The following is an 18,375-nucleotide window of genomic DNA, read 5'->3' as shown; positions in this document are numbered from 1 at the left end:
CACCACCCAGGCTCAGGGTCTGCCAGCGCAGGCTGCGTTGGCACTTGAAGAGCCCTTGAAAGATTTCCAACAGGCCAGGAGGGAAACCGTAGGGGCACGCAGGGCTGCCCTGACCAAGACACGTGTCCCTGGGGCAGTTATGTCATCTGTTGCCCCGAACAGCCGGGTGTTGGCAAGTGCAGGGGCAGATGCACCCAACAACACCCCAGTTGTGAGTCTGCCAACCAGGACAGTTGCGGTCAATGACCCTGCCACAGCGGATGTTGCTGCGCAGGGTCCATTAGAGGGCACCCAGCTGCCACTGACACAAGTCAGGCCTTTGGTCGTCCCTCCACCTGCCACTCCCTTGGCTCAATCCATCGAACCCACTTGCCATACTGATCAGGGCGGCATTAGCCAGCAAGGGTCTGCGCCACAATCCAAAAGGAGGAAGGTTGCACCTGCAGCACAGGCTGGGACCCCACACACAGCCACAACCTCCTGCACGTTGAGGAAGAAGCCTTTCTGCAAACAGGAACTGGACCTCCTCGTGGGCTACGTGCGGAAACACAGCCGTGACATGCTAGTGGGTGCTAATTGTCAGACTACGGCTGCCCACCGTGATACCCACTGGAAGCAAGTTGCGGAACATGTGAGTGCATTCGGCCATGAGGTGCGCATGGCGCAAGAGTGCAAAAAGCGTTGGAATGACCTCAAATGCAGCGCTCAGGCTAAGCGTGCCTCAAATTACAACTTGATCTGGTGACTGGCGGTGGGCCTGCACCGAGGAGGAAGACCTCACTCCGCATGAGTCACTCGTTGCGGAGTTCATACCATCTGAATTGGTCGAAGGAGTGGGAGAGATGCCAGACTTTGATGCCCAGTCCAGTGAGTGTTGATGCGTGTTTGTCGAGGGCGTGTGTGTTTTACTTGGGTGATGTCTTGTGCATGACTGCCGCTACATGTCATGTGTACATGGTTATGATGTGCGAGTAATGCAATGCTTCCCTGATGCATGTCTACTCTGCTGGATGGTGGACATGTGGAGCAGACGGGGACTGTCCACATCACCACTTTTGCACCCTAGTCACATGCTGGTTACCAGTATGCCCCTCAGGTCCATGTTCCAGCTCATTGGCACTTTTGCATTTAGCGTGGGGTGACCTTCCTCTCAGCCCAGGAACTATGCATAGCATGACTGACGTGCATGTGTCCTCTGCCTGCAAGGGGGTAGCCAATGTAGGCATGCTCCCTTGCCCCTCAACCCCCTGCTCTGCACCCCAATTCCATTTTAGCACTGGTCTGCTACAATATTGCCCTTGGTTACTTCCCTGGTCATGCCTCCTGCGTACATTCTAACATCCAGCCGCCAATCTGCCAGACATATCCATTAAGGTACATCCTTAGTACTTGATGCAGGGTGTCTCACTTGGACTGTGCAGAGGTCAGATGCCCCGCAGGGACATGAGTGCCCATTCATGCTCCATGTGCATTTCACGCATGCCCATGTGTGTCCATGACTGGATGATCACTGTTACACAAGTCCAGGATGACCCAAATTGCATGGCATTTCATCTGCCTTTCCATGTCAACTGTGGCTCAGTACTGCGTTGCACACATGTATAGGGTCTGACAGTCTGTGTGGGTCACAGGCCTCAGCCTGTTTAATGGCAAATGACTCTGTCCAACTGGTGTAGTGTCTTCTTCACACTTGGGTGTACTCCAGAGGTTTCAGCATGTGTCCTGCTTACTGTCCCTTCATCATTTGCTGTGTTGTCACTTGACAAAAATGATGCTGTTGATGCTAGTCAACACTGACTGTCAATACACAGGTCTATGGTCAGCCTTTTGATACCATGCTAGGCATCCCTGCTTTTGCACTTGGGGGGAGGGGTGGTTTGCTTCTAGATATGCTACCCATTGAATGCACATTGCACATGATGCCTGAAGTTGACCTTGCACTGCCTTCACATTTTCTGACACACACCATGAAGTCCTTGTACATGTAGACAGTGAGTAACATACATATTTGCTGCACTGCATAGATCCACTTCAGTGCAAACTGCCACCTTTCCACAGGTCTAATCACAAAAGCAATTTCAAGTTTACCCAGCATGCATGCCAGGTTCTATTTTGTGTGTCACAGGTATGCCTGATGTGTTTGGTGTCGGTGTGTGTGTGTGTAGTGTGCTTCTAACATGTGTAGTGAACTTTTTCCTTTCTATTTTTCAGGTGATGACGCAATGGAGCCGGAGGATGGTGTTGTCATGCCAGGCACAGGGTTGTTATCACTACATCAACCCAGCACAAGTGGGGGTCGTGGGGTGGTAGGCCACGAAAATCCCCAAGTGCTACAGTCCATCTTGTCTCTGGCTGCCTATGAGTCCAGCCCTGATGAACACTCTGACGATCATGTCGAGTTGGATGAGCATCGGGTCCATATGTCAGGGGTGAGTGATTCTGATGTGGACACTCCTCTGTCCGCGACACCTGCACTGAGGGGTCAGACAGTCTTGGAACCTCCGCCCGTAGTGGATCGGGACGCAGGGTCACCCTCCACACCAGTCACTGATGTGCCTGGGACATCACATCGACAGGGGCATGTAGTCATGCAGCCGCGGGCGGTGCCAACACAACGAGGACACCCGGTCCTTGGGTCCCGCAGGGGTCAAGCCCAGCAACGCGGTCGCCGCGCGCAACCGCTGTATACTGAGTGGGAGCAAGACATGACTGCCAATTCCGAATGCCAGGGGGCAGCAATGGAGAACATTGCTGAGAGCATGGAGCGTGTGACCCGATCCGTGCTCCCCCCTGCTAGGCAGGTGCTTCTTCAGCAGCAGGCGGCACTGTCCACGGCCTGCTCACTCAGGCTGGGCATGGCGGCCTCAGACAGGGCACGCCAGGCTGAAATGTTGTCTCTGAGTGAAGCAATTGCTGCTCACGCAGAGGCACACATGGAGGCCCTGAGGGAGGAGTATGCTTCCCTCAGATCCACTCTGGGTGTCCTTCTGATGTCCCAGAGGGAGCGGGCAGAGGAGAGGTTTGCACAGCTTTAGCGTACCATCTCGGCTGAGCTACATGCTTGCTGGGAGGTGCAGCGGTTGTCCAGCCAGGCCTTGCAGGAGGAACTCCGTGTTACTCGTGCTACCTTGCAAGAGGAAGCACGTGTATCATGGGAGGTTCTGCATGCAGACCTACGTGTCATCGCCACACAGAACCAGGCTCACCCGTCCGGCAGACTTGCTGCCGACGAGGGGCAAGCTGCGGCTAGGCATGGTCATGCTCCTGTGCAACGTCCTCCTTTCCAGGAAGTGCCACACTCGGACGACAATCTATCTCCCACATAGGTCGGGCTGTGCAGGCGTTGAGCCCATGGAGGTTTTTTTTTTCCTCAGCATCATCACATGTGGGTGTTGAGCAGCACCCTGTACCTCCCCCCTCCTGGGTGCCCCCCCGGGTCGTATGTGGCCATTTTTGATTTTTCTTTTAGTTTGGTTAGTTAAGTTTCTGTTTGATAGTTAGTTTAAATAGGTAATGTAGGTTTTTCATAGTTAGTGTAATTAGTTAATATAGTTTAAAATTGCTTGTCTATTGTGCTTTCATGTGACGGTGTGGTGCTTTGTGGCTTTTGGCAGCATCCACTGTCTGTTCCAGCTGGGCCCTTCAAGCTTGTCTTGTGTATGTGTTTGCTGCTTGGGGTCGTTGACTCACATATGCCACTCCTGCTTCCCTTATCCATGGGCTCGCAAGGATGGTTCGGTGTAACAGCCTATTACACAAGGGCAATGGACTGTCATATCTGTGGCATGTCTGCTGCTGTGGAACTTGTGTTAACACCCCTAGTGGGGATGATTGGGGTGTAATTGTCCACTGTTCTTCTTTTGCTAGATGGGGTGTTTAATGATTCATGTGTACATTCATTGCTATGCATTGTGTAGTATGTTTCTTATCTTTAATGAACATGTGCCTGTTGCAAATCATGCCGTAGATAGTGTGTTCCACACTGTTGCTGTGAAAGACGGACTGATGGTGTGATTTCTGATGTACGTCTCTGACATGGTCCAGTCATGTAATGCCTGAAGAGACACACACAGATGAATATTAAGCATTAATCATGTGTTTCATGCACTTTCTGCAGGGGGATGAGCCTCAAGACCACCTTTGCCAGCAGACATGGGCCATTGGACGTCTGGAATCAGGACACGTTTGGTGCTGCCGACATGCGCATGTGTGCGCAAGCAGAGGCATCTTGATTGCGATCATACATCTGAAAATCGATGACGTGTTTCAAGGGACTCCAGGCAAGGTGAGCAGCACAGGGGGGTCACAACACAGCAAACCTTCCACCTGGCAAGTTGAACATGCATGCTTAGTAGCAGCACTGACAGTGAACTTGGAAAAATATTGGTGTAGAAGCGCACAATACAGCTCAGATGTGTTAGTGGACTGATGGCTAGTTGATGTGAAAGTTGTCTGGGGCACCTGCAGGGGCAGTGGCACATACCCTCCGGTCCACCATGGTCCATTGAGGCACTTGTATTAGCCATGTAGCGTTCCGAGACATGGAATGAAGCAGCTCACAGGGACAGACAGCAAGGGACAGACTCGGGTGCAGTGCATTTTATTTCCAAGTAGAAATTGATACATGCACTGGCTACTTTATTTTGGTCATGGTGGTACAGGACTTGTTCTGAAGTTAGACCTTGCTATATGCGTCTGTCTGCTTACACAGGGAACATTGCATGTTGTGTGAATCGTGACACATTGGTGTTCCATTTGCCACGCACCCACTGGTGCCTGACTTACTGCATTGACTGTGTATGAACCATCACAGGGGTAATGTTCGTATGGGTATGAAACATCCACACAAGTTTGTCTGTTTGTAGTGCATTTTTTTACTTTGGGGCATATTTGGTGGTGTGTTTGTGTGTTTTGGGCACGCACAGATTATTAACTGTGGCTCTCTTTGCAGCATTGAATTGCTCCTGTTACCGGACCTGAGAGTGTGCAGGCAGGAGGCCAGCACTCACCCCAGAGATAAGTTTCTCTTTGACTTACATTTGAGTAATTTGGTGCTATGTGCATGTGAACAGGTTTGATCTAATTGTGTATGTGTTAATGTGTGTACTACATTTTGGTGCATTCCCTACTTTCCTGTGTCAATCCTACTCCCCTCTCCTGCCCCTCATTCCGGTTATCCAGTATGCCAATGCCTGTCCCGACTGCATATCCCTGACCCTCCTTCCCCACCAGGGTCTCAGAGGCCTGTGTGAGTTAGACCTTGCAGGCACCCAGACCACGGTGGGGGTGGTTGTTTCGTGCCACTCCTGCGCCTGTACACGGGAGCTGTGACAGTAGACATCCGTTCGTGGTGCATCATTCTATGTTATGTGACACACATGGTTCAGATCCTGTTGTGACATTGTTTTACTGTGCTACCTTGGTTGTTAACATCATTGTGGTAGTACTTGGCCTTTGTGGCGTACTGCTACTTCAAGTCATCTACTGGAGGCTGTTCTGGTTTGTTTTACTGCTTGCAGGCTATTTGCTTGGCTTCTGTGTTGTCCTGCTTTGAGTTCTGTTGGATTTTGTGCTTTTGCAAATCTAGGTGGACACTGAGGATGCTGGCAACTTTTTACACACAAGGTGGGAGATGGCGACAAAGGGGAAGGGTGATCCTGTGGCCAGGTGGGATTCAAGGATGTTGGATGAATAACCCAGATGCAGTTGTTCAGTGGGTTGTGGTGATTTGTGATGGAGGGGGGGTGTTTTGTTGTTGATAGTTGCCTTGCCCTGCAGTGTGATGGGCACCCTGAAATTGTAATTGTGCTTTCCTATTTACATGATGTATTCTGCTGATCAATGCCTGTTCATGTGTTGTGTTTACCTTTCAGGTGTGAGGGGATAGTTGTGATTTTACATGATGGGGTATACACATGGTGAATGTTCACCTGTGATGTGTAGAGGATACTGATGGTCACTTGATTTCACATGCATATGTTGAGTGCATGTCCCTACTGACCCACACACTCGCACTATGATCCACTACATGTACAACCACCCTTCCATGTCCATGTGTACACTCTGTTTGCCTTCTGGTGCCCACTGTGTCCCTGCAGCACATGTTCTATGACCATTTGTGGATCCTTTACATGCCTATTTTTGTTTTTTTATGTAGTTTGTCGCTTAGAAGTGATGCTCAGGGTGTGCATCACACACAATGGCTGTTCACTGTGCTGTGCGCTGAGCAGTGTGTTGCAGGAGGTGGACACGGCACACAGTAGCTGCAGTGTTGATTTTGCAATGCACATTGTGCATGTGGACAAGCATTCATTGTTATGTTTAAAATACAACTTTTGGAATGCATTTGGGTATGACTTATTTTTGGTGGGAGGTTGTTGGTCAGTCATTTCATCTGATTCCATGTCAGGCATCATTGTCTGATGCCCATTTACATTTTTCACATGGCAATGTGTACCTTTTTGGTACTGTGTTGGTGTATGGCTATTGCTTGCCATGTCATGTTGTGGTTTGGGAGGGTTTGAGTGACATACCAGTGATTGTCATGTCCTGTTTTTCAGGTCTGTGTGATTCATACCTTGCATGTGTGCCTTTTGGTCACACAGGATTGCTTGTGTTTAAGTAGCTAGGGATGCACACAATGTGGCAATTCCATGGCAACAATCTCAGGGTGGTAAGGTTGTGACAGTTGACTGTCTCTTTGTCATCATCGATTGTCACCTGGTATGTGCCAGGCCTGTGTGCACTCCGCAGGGTTGGGAGTTTAGGTGAAAAATCTGGCCACAAGCTGGGTCCGAGCTTCCTCGCCACGTGCCCTATCCCCTCCCATGGGTAGCGCTTGTGCCTGTGGTTGGGTATGTGGGGGCACCACCATGTCCACCGGTACGCCCTGCCGTGTTGCAACATTGTGCAGGACACATGCTGCCACAATGATCCTGCACACTACTGGGGGTGCATAGAGTAGCTGCCCGCCAGAGCGGTCAAGGGAGCGGAAGCGTGACTTGAACACTCCGAATGTGCGCTCCACTACGGCCCTGGTTGCAATATGGGCCGCATTGTATCTTACCTGGGGTGGTGTGGTGGGGTTCCAGATTGGCGTCATCATGTAGTTGCTCAAAGGGTAGGCACTGTCCCCTGGAGAGGTGATAATGGTTGTGATTATTGGGGTTTGTGTATTTGTGTGTGTGTGTGTGTGACATGCATGCATGTGCACGGGCATTTGTACTCACCTAGGAGCCATGTGTCGCCATGCTGCCCAGCTTCCAGGGCCCGGCTCAGGGCGGACATTCTGTATATGAAACTGTCGGGGTGGAGCCAGGGTAGTTTGCATAGACAGAGGTGATGATTCCCTTTGCATCACATACAACCTGTATATTGATGAAATGTCAGTGCTTGCGGTTTCGGTAGATGTGCTCATTGGCCCTACGGGGACCTAGGGATACATGGGAGCAATCTATGGCACCGAGCACTTTGGGGAAGTATGCCACCCTGTAAAAGTGCTGGACAACGGCCTGCCTTTCTGCAGGTGTTCTGGGCATGTATATGTGCCTGCGGACTGAGGGGCGCGCTGTCATGATTGCCAATACCTGGTGTAGGCAGCATGACTGCGTGGCCTGTGAGACCCCCCCACTATGGCAGTAGTCCGCTGAAAAGACCCAGTGGCCAAAAAATGCAGGACATTGAGCACCTTCTCCAAGGGGCTCAATGCTTGGGAGCAGAGGGTGGGGGATGTTAGGTCATCTTCCCACTCCCTTACCAGGTCTAGGATGATATGGGGTGGAAACCTATACCTGCCATAGACCTGGTCGTCAGGCATCCCAAAAAGGCTTGTCCGTGGTGAAAAAATGCGTGCCCTGGCTATTCTGCTCCTCCTGCGGTGGCCCACGATCAGTGCTGCGACAAATGGGGCATTCATCGTAGCTGTATGTATGTGTTTGTTGTTTGCGCGCACTTTTATGCTGTGCGCGGGGACTCTTCCGCCTGCCTTCGTGTGGCGGATGTGTTGACGCCTGTGCGCGTCTTTTGCCGTGCGCGGGTTTCCCGTATTCAAATCCATGAATATGGGTTGTTCGCGTGCGTGTGGGCGTTCCGTGTAGTTCCCTGCAGTACTTCCCCAGTTCCGCCTTCTTTTTCACCCGTTATTCCCCATTCCGCGTGTTACGCCCACTGTTCCGCCCACTTTTGTTGTGTGCGCTGCGCTATGTGCGCTTTCGCTGTGCGCTTAGCGCACGCTGTTTGGAGACGTGTGCGCCAGCGTGCGCCATGCACGGATTTGGCGCACAACCAGTGGGAAAGCAGCGCAGCGTCTTCCTTGAATCGCGCGTGTGCTTGCTTTCTCCCACTTGTGCCTCCTTGTGCCTGCTTGCACTGGGATTTTCGCTGCACGTTTGTTCCATGCATCGGCCCTTGAATATAGAAGAAGGCTGGAATACCATTTAAAAGAAAAAAAGGAAGAGACGTGACGCTCGTTGGCCCAAGCATCTAATAATAAGAACAACCAAATGATGTGCCATATCATCAATGAGAAAAAAGAAAGGACTATCCCGATTAACTGTGTATCGGAAAATAGATGGATTACCCATGTCACTAATACAAATGGTGCCTTAGCAGAAGGAGAAATTGATTTTAAACCTGTAAAAACTGAATGGAAAGGTAACTATACAGTGGACACGCTAATTAAAATAATAAGAAAATTACCCAAGTGCATAGCTGCTGGCCTTGTAGCACCTGCAATGCGCTATCACATAAATCTCCTGAAAAATGGACTAAGGTCTTATATATTGTTTTCCAATGGATAGGACTACATGGGATGATTCCTAATACGTGGAAGAAGAGCATTATACTCTCTATTTATAAAAAAGGAGACTGTAAAGATCCTACTAACTATAGGATGCTAGCAATGCTGGACATCCCAGGAAAAGTCTTTGGCAAAGTCTTGCTGAGTGAAATAAACCAGTGGATAACCGGATGCAAGATCTTACCAGAGTATCAATCTGGATTCAGATGCGGGTCATCTACGGCCCATAACATAGCCATTTTAGTTAACGCAGTTGAATATTGCTGGAAAAATCGAAGGCTGCCAGTGTATGTAGCCTATATAGACTTCTCAGCAGCCTTTGATACGATAGCTCGTAGTAAATTATGGGCCAAATTAGAGCACTATATGATCCAGTTACTGTACCAAGATACCTTGGTTAGAATACGGTTAGATGCCGAGGGGCAATTATCAGAAAATATTCAGACTTCACGAGGTGTAAAACAGGGTTGCACTTTAGCTGCTACCCTGCTTAATTTATATCTTGCAGATTTCCATAAAAATACTAGTAATACAAACATGAATGACATCAAACTAGGCAATCTTATGCTAAGATGGTTGGGATACGCAGATTACCTCATACTGCTTGACTATACGCCTAAAGGGCTACAGGCAAAACTAGATGAGCTTGAAAAGTTTGCCAATGCTAATAACCTCGTTGTTAACATTGGTAAAACCAAAATTATGAAGTTCGAAATCAAGCCGTCTAATAAGAAAAGATATAATGGTGGGTGGACACTAAACGAACAACTGATTGAAGTGGTCCATGAACATAAATACCTAGGCGTTATCATAGATGATAAACTCACATGGAAAACACAATGGTTTGAAACTAAAAGGAAATAAATGATTGCAACAATGGCGTTAAGCAAGTTCATTAGTAATCAGGGTACTTATTCAGTTGCAACAGTTGTTAAATTATACTCAGCTAAAATTGTCTCATGTCTGACCTACGGAGCAGAAATTTGGGGAAGCAAATTTGCCAATGACCTTGATAAATTTGAGCCAAAAATGCTAAGGATATTGTTGCGAATGCCAAAAACATTATCCTATGAATATATTATGCTAGAATGTGATATACTCAGCATAAGAAGTAAAGTGCAGCTATCCTCAGCTATACTCTATGCGAACTTAACACGGCTTGCTAATGATACATTCATGGTGCGAATGATGGAGCAATATGAGGTGATAGACACTAAAACTGATTTTAAAACAATCGATAGATGGAGATTAATCTACCTCAAATTTATAAAAAATGAGAGTGACTGTTGGTTGCTATATTCTGTGGTCCAGATAAAAATGATTTGCAAAACAGATAGAGAACAAAGAACAGTAAATCTGGCAACCAAATCCAACAGTGGAGTATTTGTAGAATACATGACACGAAGAGTGAAGAAACCTAAATATCAGGTGTCATACCCTAATTGCTCTACCATTCGATGGTACCTGCTATTCAAATTTAATTCATGTGATGTATTAGAAATATTAGGCACCAGAGTGGGAATACCCCGCGAAATTAGATTCTGTCGCCTCTGTGGTATTAATGTTCTTGAATCAGCACATCATATTATATGCGAGTGCGAAAGTCTAGACACAATACGAAGACAATTTCTGATGAAGTATGATATTTTTATGTATACGTGTGACATGCATAGTGTGTGGGCAAAGCTAGTAGAAGGAAACGATCTGAATTTATTTTTTATATGATGACATTTTATGTGATGATTTTAAAATTTTAAAATATTATCAAAAGATATTTTATATTATTAGATGCATGATGATTTTTGTGATGTGTATTTTAGAAAATATTTATGTGATGACTTGATAAAATATGTAAAACTTAATTGTTATATGCATATACCAAATAAATAAATTAATATGTCCAGACTGGCCCAACAATATAAGCCAGTCTTTCTACATAATAACACTTTTAATGTTTGCTTTATTCTTGATGTCATTAAAAGGTTCCATGTCACATTAAGAAAATATATCCAGACTGGCACACCAACGTAGGCCATAGGCCAGTCTTGACCCGTAATAACACTCATCATGTTTGCTTTATTCTTGATTACCATTAAAACATGTCATAATAACAAAATGTATCGAACCAGTAAGAAAATATATCCAGACTGGTCCACTGACGTAGGCCAGTCTTGCCATGTTATAACACTTATCATGTTTTGAGATGAGTGAGTGCCCCTTTTTCACATATAGGCCTGAAGTTCCCCAGCCTGTATCCCTAATGGGCTTTGCAAGGCAGGGGAAGCAAAACGCCTGGCCTTGCATGGTCCAACTGGCATGTGCACTGCAGAATTTAAATGAAAAGAATGGGCATAGGCCGAAACTCACTGCTGACCCTCTGGAACAGGTTTCATGCACAATGGCATTGTGCTCAAATTCCTCTTACAGAAATGACATGCGGCCTGCACCGCCTGACACATAGAAGCCTTTCCGAGGTACACTATGGGGCTCATTCTCTATGTGCTGTTTGCTCCTCTGCATGCAATGTTCAAGTTTCGCAAAATGGTGCGCATAAGGAAAGAGTGAATACAGGCAGCATTAACTTGACTCTTTCCATTGAGCCTCGTAAATGATGCTTTGGAGTTGGCATTTGCACTGAATTGCTGTGCAATGCCTTCTCTCAGCAGATGCTAAATATGGGCCGATTCCATAGGAAAGTGTGTGATTTGCGCTTGCATGAAATCTCAGGCTGGCTTCGGCGTCAAGGGAAGAGGTTTTTGCATGCACATATGGAAAGTGGAGGAGAAAACATACTTCTCCTCCCGTCTCCTGCTCTACCTGCAAAACATGAAGAAAACGTGCCCGAGCGGGAACAAAAAATGAAAAGACTAAAGTAAGTACACCTATTTCCCTGCTCCACGGCTTAACCCCTTCAGTGCCAAGGGCGAGTATGGCCGTCCTTTTTGCATAGACTTGCATACTAGCCTGGCAGAAGTGAGCCACTGTATGTGACACCACAAAGCTGCTGTTCTTGTGTGATTATATGTGGGGAATATTCCAGGCAGATCTTCCTTTTGGTGTCATGTGCACAGAAATCCCCAAATCCTTGACCTAACAGGGCTCTGCTGCGCACAAGATGTTCTCCCTAGTAACACATGCAATGTTACACGGGCCAGCATTGTTTAAATGAGGGACACAGGTAAACTCGAATGAAATGTGGACCACTTGCAAGGTTACTTGCTTGTACTCCCCATCACCTGCTGGAGCCCTTGTCTGTCTTCTAGCTCTTTCAGACCATCCCTTCAACCAGACATTTAAACGTGTAGTTTCCACGTGTATATATTATTACCAAGAGAAGAAGCGTGGAGTAATTCTGGGTAATACCCCAAACATTGATCTGGGCACGGACTTAAGTGCTATCATAAGCAGAGATCTGTGTGAGTTTTGGATATGATCAGGATCCATGGCTGAAGGAGTGAGGGGATAGCAAAGTCTCGCTCTACGGGAGCCCGTTTGGCCCATCCCTAGTAGAGCTCTGTGTGCGTTTGGGTGTCATCAGTAGCCAACACGGAAGGTGACTGGGTATTATGGACAGTGCCGCTTTTTCTTCCTTAATCTGCAGAATCGGAGTGTATATAAGTGTGATCAAGAGCAGATCTTTGGGTGAATCTGGATTTTATTAAAAGTGTGGTTCTTGTGAAGCATGCACTCCTCTGGGAATGTGCTGTTTAGAGCAAAGCTTTGTTTGACTCTGGGTGCTGGGTTCGGAGGTCTTATTGAGCGTAGGATTCTTTAAGAGCATGTTGCTTAGGGACTTTCAGGGAACAAGCCACTGTGTTACAGAAACAAAGCATAGCTTGTTGCATGCTCCTTGCAGGATACCTCCAGTGTAACTGACATAGTAATCGGGGTGGAAAAGCCGCAACCGGCAGCAAATACTTTGATGGAATACATGTTATTCTCTCTATCGTTTTATGTATGTCTGAATCTAGCAAGCGCACATTTCCCATTTCAACATATACCTAGTTAGCAGATAAATGATGCCTTTTGGCAAACTCCATCAGCACATCATGTCTCATAACCCTTGCCCAGTCGCCAAACTATCTCATGCCCACTTAGCAGGTCTTTGCCATGTTCCATTATGCCAGTTGCACTTATGGGCCAGTTGCCAGAACCCCAGCTTAGTGCATACTTGCTGAAGGCCAGTTAAGTCGTACTTTTCAACTTCTGAAAGGTCCCACGTCATTGCCTGAAAGCAGCTAGGCCTGTGTGGGGTCTATGACAGAACGGGCCCCCTAAACACGTCTTTACTACTTCACTACGCGCTTGTCATATGACTACTTGGAACTGTTTCTAGTGCTGGGCCAGAGACCGGATGTATGCTGGGGGTAGCAGCAGTGAAATTGCTAAATGTGGCTGGTTTTCGCACTGGTGTAATGTCATCCAGAGGCGTTGCTGGGGGGTCAGGGGGGCTATGGGGGCTAAAGCCCCGGGTCTTTTGGTTGTAGCCCCGGATAGAAGCTCAGGGGTTACAACCAAAAATTTAGCTAGCCCCGAGTCCCGATATTAGTGTAGCCCCATATCTTTTCCAGACCTAGCAACACCCCTGATGTCAGCATTTGCGAACTGCACTAAAATAGAACCAGCAGCTACAACACATGTACTGCGACTGAGGAGGAAACGCCCACCACTGATCAGGAGAGCATTGTGCCTAGAGACTACTGGGGAATAGCCCAGAGAGAGTTGTGAGGAAACCTTGTTAAAGTAAGGCTGGGAGGGAGTCCCAGGTTAGAGGCTATTTGTATCAGAGACATTATTTGGTAAAGGAAAGGAAGAAAGTAATGCTTTTGAAGTCGCTCTGCATATCACAAATGGTTGACGAAGAAGTCCCGAGAGGCATCCTGTGAGCCCTACGGCTAGAGGAAAGGCTTACAAGGGTTCACAGGAAACCATGTGAGAAATATACAAGCGAAATACAAATTACCCAGGAAGGAATGCCTTGTAAAAACTTTTGAAAAGACACCATCCTGACATGTGACTTAACTGCTTGGGGAAGGGGACCGTTGAGACAGGGACACATGGGCCTTGAGTTATTTACGTTCCGTTATCCCTGTGCACACTAGGAAATGTCATTTCCACTTTATTTCCATCTCCCTGTTCTTGTGAATTCTGAATAAAGGGCCCCCTCTATCTTAACAGCTATGAATGCGCCTGCTGGTGTTTTTCCAATGACTTTGTGACCAACGGTGTCAGATGTTGGATCGGCAACCTAGAATTGGGGGCCACCCTATGTTCCCTTCACTGTGGCTTCTCCTGCGGAGCCGGATCCCCCACTCGCCACCTCAGAACCCCTCCCTAGTGACAGTGACCTTTCCACTCTCTCAGCATGAACCCCATACTCTATCCAGTTGGGTGAGTCCAACTGCGATGAGAAAGCCTGGGAGACGGGGAAGTCAGAGTTTAAGCAGGATGGTTCCAGGTCTACTAAAGAGAGACATCGCCTCTAGGAATAAGTAGTTTACTAAGCCACATTCCCTGTAACCCACCACAAGTACACCGAATTCACCCCATCCGGCCCTGGAACCGGGCACCAGCATTGATGTACATAAACCAGAATTCAGCTGTTCTTTCTTTTGTTTTTAAAGTTTATCTCTTTGGGGCGAAATGAACAAACCCTCTCCTACTGGCCTTGGCAATTTATTGTAGACCCTTTAAAACCTATTCCCATTTATCATGGTGTTTTCCCAAGGTCTTTGTGAAATGATTCATAACCTGTACAATACATTTTGGCAAAATCAATGTCCTTCTGGAGGATTAGAGGTTTAGAGATAGACCGCCTCATCTCCTCATAGCCAGCTTTCACTCATTCACATCCCCACTTTTATAGCCTACCCGATTGTCACTTGTAACAACACCTCTCCTATATGTTCAACCTGAGTGTTCTCTCTACGATAGCCTCATTTTTACAATGCTAATATATCCCTTCGTAGCCAGTTGTTACTAGTATAGTATATTTGAACTTTACCAAAACCATTATACTCCCAATTTCCCAATGCCAGTAAATCCCCAGGTTTCACCAACCGACAATGCATCCATTTATAAAAACTTTGCTTGACAATGCCAGAATACCTCCAGTGTACTCACTCAAGATACTGCGCATAATACCAATTCAGAATTCTGAATTCCCCCTGTTTGACAAATCCAGAATACTCCCTGGTTACGTAATTGCAATGAACTCACATTTGACAACCCCAGTGTATGGCACTAAAGAATCTGAATTCACCCTAAATATCATACAGAGCAAGCAACTATTGGAGAAGCCCTGTTTGAGCAGCTCCAAATGAGAAAGCACAAAACGCAAATCCAGGCATCGGGAGGATAGCTCAGGGGCAACACACTCGCCTTGGAAGCAAGACGACTCACAGCAACGCAGGTTCGATCCCTGGGTCTGCGCTTATAAACCTCTGGGTATTAAGTGCATTATAAATAACCAATTACAATTAGAGGCCGCAGAGAACATAAAGCAAAGCAGTGTGGTGCGGCCCCTGCTTGCCACCTACCCAATCCGAAAATTATAGTCCCAAAGATCATGTCAGGTGACAAGAGGTTCACTGTTGGTGGCAAAAAAGAATAGGCAGCTTTTCAAAAGACTTTTTCTCGAACATCTCAATGAGCAGGTCATTCATTAATGTTGTATCTACTGTGTTAAAACAGTATTCCTTCCCTAAAATACGAATTGGGGACACTTCTCTCTAATGCGCAATAATCCAGGACCATAATCATTGGCCGATGCTTCTGAGGACATGCACTGTATGCAACTGGCCTCATTACAAATTCGGCTGCAAAGGAAGAAATGGCAGTAAAACGGAAGTACCACTACTTTACTGCCACTTTTCCCGCATTGCCAAAATCCGAATTTGGAAGTGAAGCAGATATTTACCACTAGTGAACAGATCAAAGTAAACCCTCCATTTTACCTCCAAAGTTCTGTGGATTTACTGTGGCAGAATTACTGCTTGTGGTCAATGCAACAATTTTCACATAGAGTTCTATGAAGTCCAAAAATGAAGAATTACACCACCATACCACCACTTGTAATGCCACAGTAAACTCAGAGTATCTGGTGGTAATCGTTGTAAAGAAAAGTCTCCGGAGACTCAGGTAAATCATCTATTGACATGTATTAAAGATACATCAAGTTAGTCCTTAAGGTATTATGGGGAGGGCCCACCAGTGCCCAGCACCCAGGCTACAGAACTCCCACTGACACTCAGTGGATCTCTGGGTGGACATTCTGGTATTCATACACGTACACATTCTACACATGACATCACTCACTCTGACATCATCCACACTGAGCATTCACCCACACTGACATGGACAGATAATAGAGAGACAACACACCTCCCTTCTTTCTCAAGCACATGCTCGCACTCAAATGGGCTACATCCATGCACTACAAACACTTACGCATGCATAACCCAAAACACTCACACACCTAATCACTCTACAAAAGAGATCTCTAACATCTTTCATAATGTCTCCCTTCTATAGCTGGATTACCATCTGCTTGTAATAAGTCACCCCCTCCCCCAGTTACACACCTGATGCATCCCTTAGATGCTCACACACACCCAATACATAAACATAAACCGACACACTACACTACCTTCACTTCCTATCAATCCAAATTGGACAATAGCTGCACATCTAACACATCACAATACTTTAAGCATGCATCATCGCCACACTACTTTAACTTCACATCCACTGCACAGCAGCGTGAATCACAGTAACGTTACAATAACCTCACATCTCATCACCAATTAAGCGTGCACTACTGCTACACATAATAGCTTTACATCACATCACATCCAAAATCTAGTGTGCACAACTACAAACACAATAACTTTACATCACATCAGGAAGGTGAAAACACAGGTGCGTGAAAACACATCTAACATTAATACTGCTCAGGTTCAGGTGTATGAACTGAGGAACAGAGTGTGTGTCCTAGAGCGCACAGTGGAAGATGCTATCGGTCGGGCTCGATGGAATAACATCAGAATCCGCGGTCTGTCTGAAGGGAAGGAAGGGAATGACCCGACCATCTACTTTCGCAGGAAATGTGCTCTGGGATGCTTATGCAAGGCTTCACAGTGAAGAGAGTACATAGGTCGCCAGCCCGCAGACCGGCCCCTGGAGCCCACCCGAGGCCATTGATTGCACAGATCATGACCTTCAAGAATAGGGAAAACATTCTGGCCTTTTCCAGGGCATGGCGGAGCATTGTGCGAGTGTCAGCGAAGCTAGCAATTTACCCTCACTACACTATGCTGGTGAAGAAGCGCAGGGCTATGTTTGATTCCACGAAAGAACGGCTGCGCAGAGCAAACATCCGGTACATGGTCCTCTACCCGGCGAGCTCAAGGTACTCCATGATGGCCATTCCCATTTCTTTGAGGATACCAAGGCAAACTCCTGGATGGATGCTATGGGCATCGCACAGCTTCCGGAGAGAAGTAATAATGCTCTGTGATGCTGCAACGCTGATGGGGGGGGGGCGTGCATTGCCTCCAAGATAGTAGCTCAGGGCAATGTTTGTGTAACCTGGTGCGGGTTTCGAATGTTTAGGGTATGGCGAGTCTCTGCAGATGTGGTCGGTTGCCTGCGATGCTTGCTGGAACACCCTGAAAGACCTTATCTTTGATGCCTGTTTTATGACATCACACTGCTGTGCGCTGCACTTGGTGAAGGGGTAGGGAGCAGGAGAGGCAGTGGGGCCTGAGTGTGCATCATGCTACTGGGTCTTTGGTTTTTGGGCTGGGAGATGGGTTTCAGTTGGTTTCTCCCTGGTTCTTTTTGTTTTATCACTTTTCAGATAGTGCGGTTACACTGGTTGTTATTGGGTGTCTGTGTTTTTTGGGAAGCATGAGGGTGCAAAGCACAATGGCGGTACGTAATCTGGTGAGCAGCGCATCTCAGACACTGACCCTGCAACACATTGAAATGACATTGCAACAATGGGGGAGGGTTCCTGCGGGTTTCATGGGTGGTGGACGGGGGTGGAGACTTCACTTTGGTGCAGAGTTGGGTTGGTGGGGGTTGGTGGGGACAACTGAGACCTGAGTGATGTTGGGATATGGCTAGTGACTTAAAAATTATCACATGGAATGTTAGGGGCCTAAATAATTATGTGTAGAGACCAGGTGGCTGCTTATTTATGGAGAATGGGAGTACATATTGCACTTTTGCAAGAAACGCACCTCACTACAGACAGGCAAGAAGTGGTTGCCGGGAAGTGTGGTGGGGGGGCTGTATGGCTCCCCCTTTTTGTCGTATGCCAGGGGTGTGCCAACATGAGTGGCGCCTTTGGACCCTTTCCAGTTGTTCAAATTCAGGCATGATGACGAGGGTAGGATGACCTTGGTACATGTGTTTCTCGAAAATAGAGAGTTGTGCCTTAACACTTACACCCCCAACAATAAAGCTATAGTGTTTTTCAACTCTCTCTGTTCTAGAGTGACTAGATTCAGGGGTGCTAATTAGGTTTGGGGAGGTGATTTCAACTGCACACTTGACCCTGTGCTGGACAGGTT

This window comes from Ambystoma mexicanum, chromosome 1p, assembly GCF_040938575.1.
Source record: "Ambystoma mexicanum isolate Mex_15411 chromosome 1p, UKY_AmexF1_1, whole genome shotgun sequence".
Classification (NCBI taxonomy): domain Eukaryota; kingdom Metazoa; phylum Chordata; class Amphibia; order Caudata; family Ambystomatidae; genus Ambystoma; species Ambystoma mexicanum.
This window is presented reverse-complemented; position numbering follows the sequence as displayed.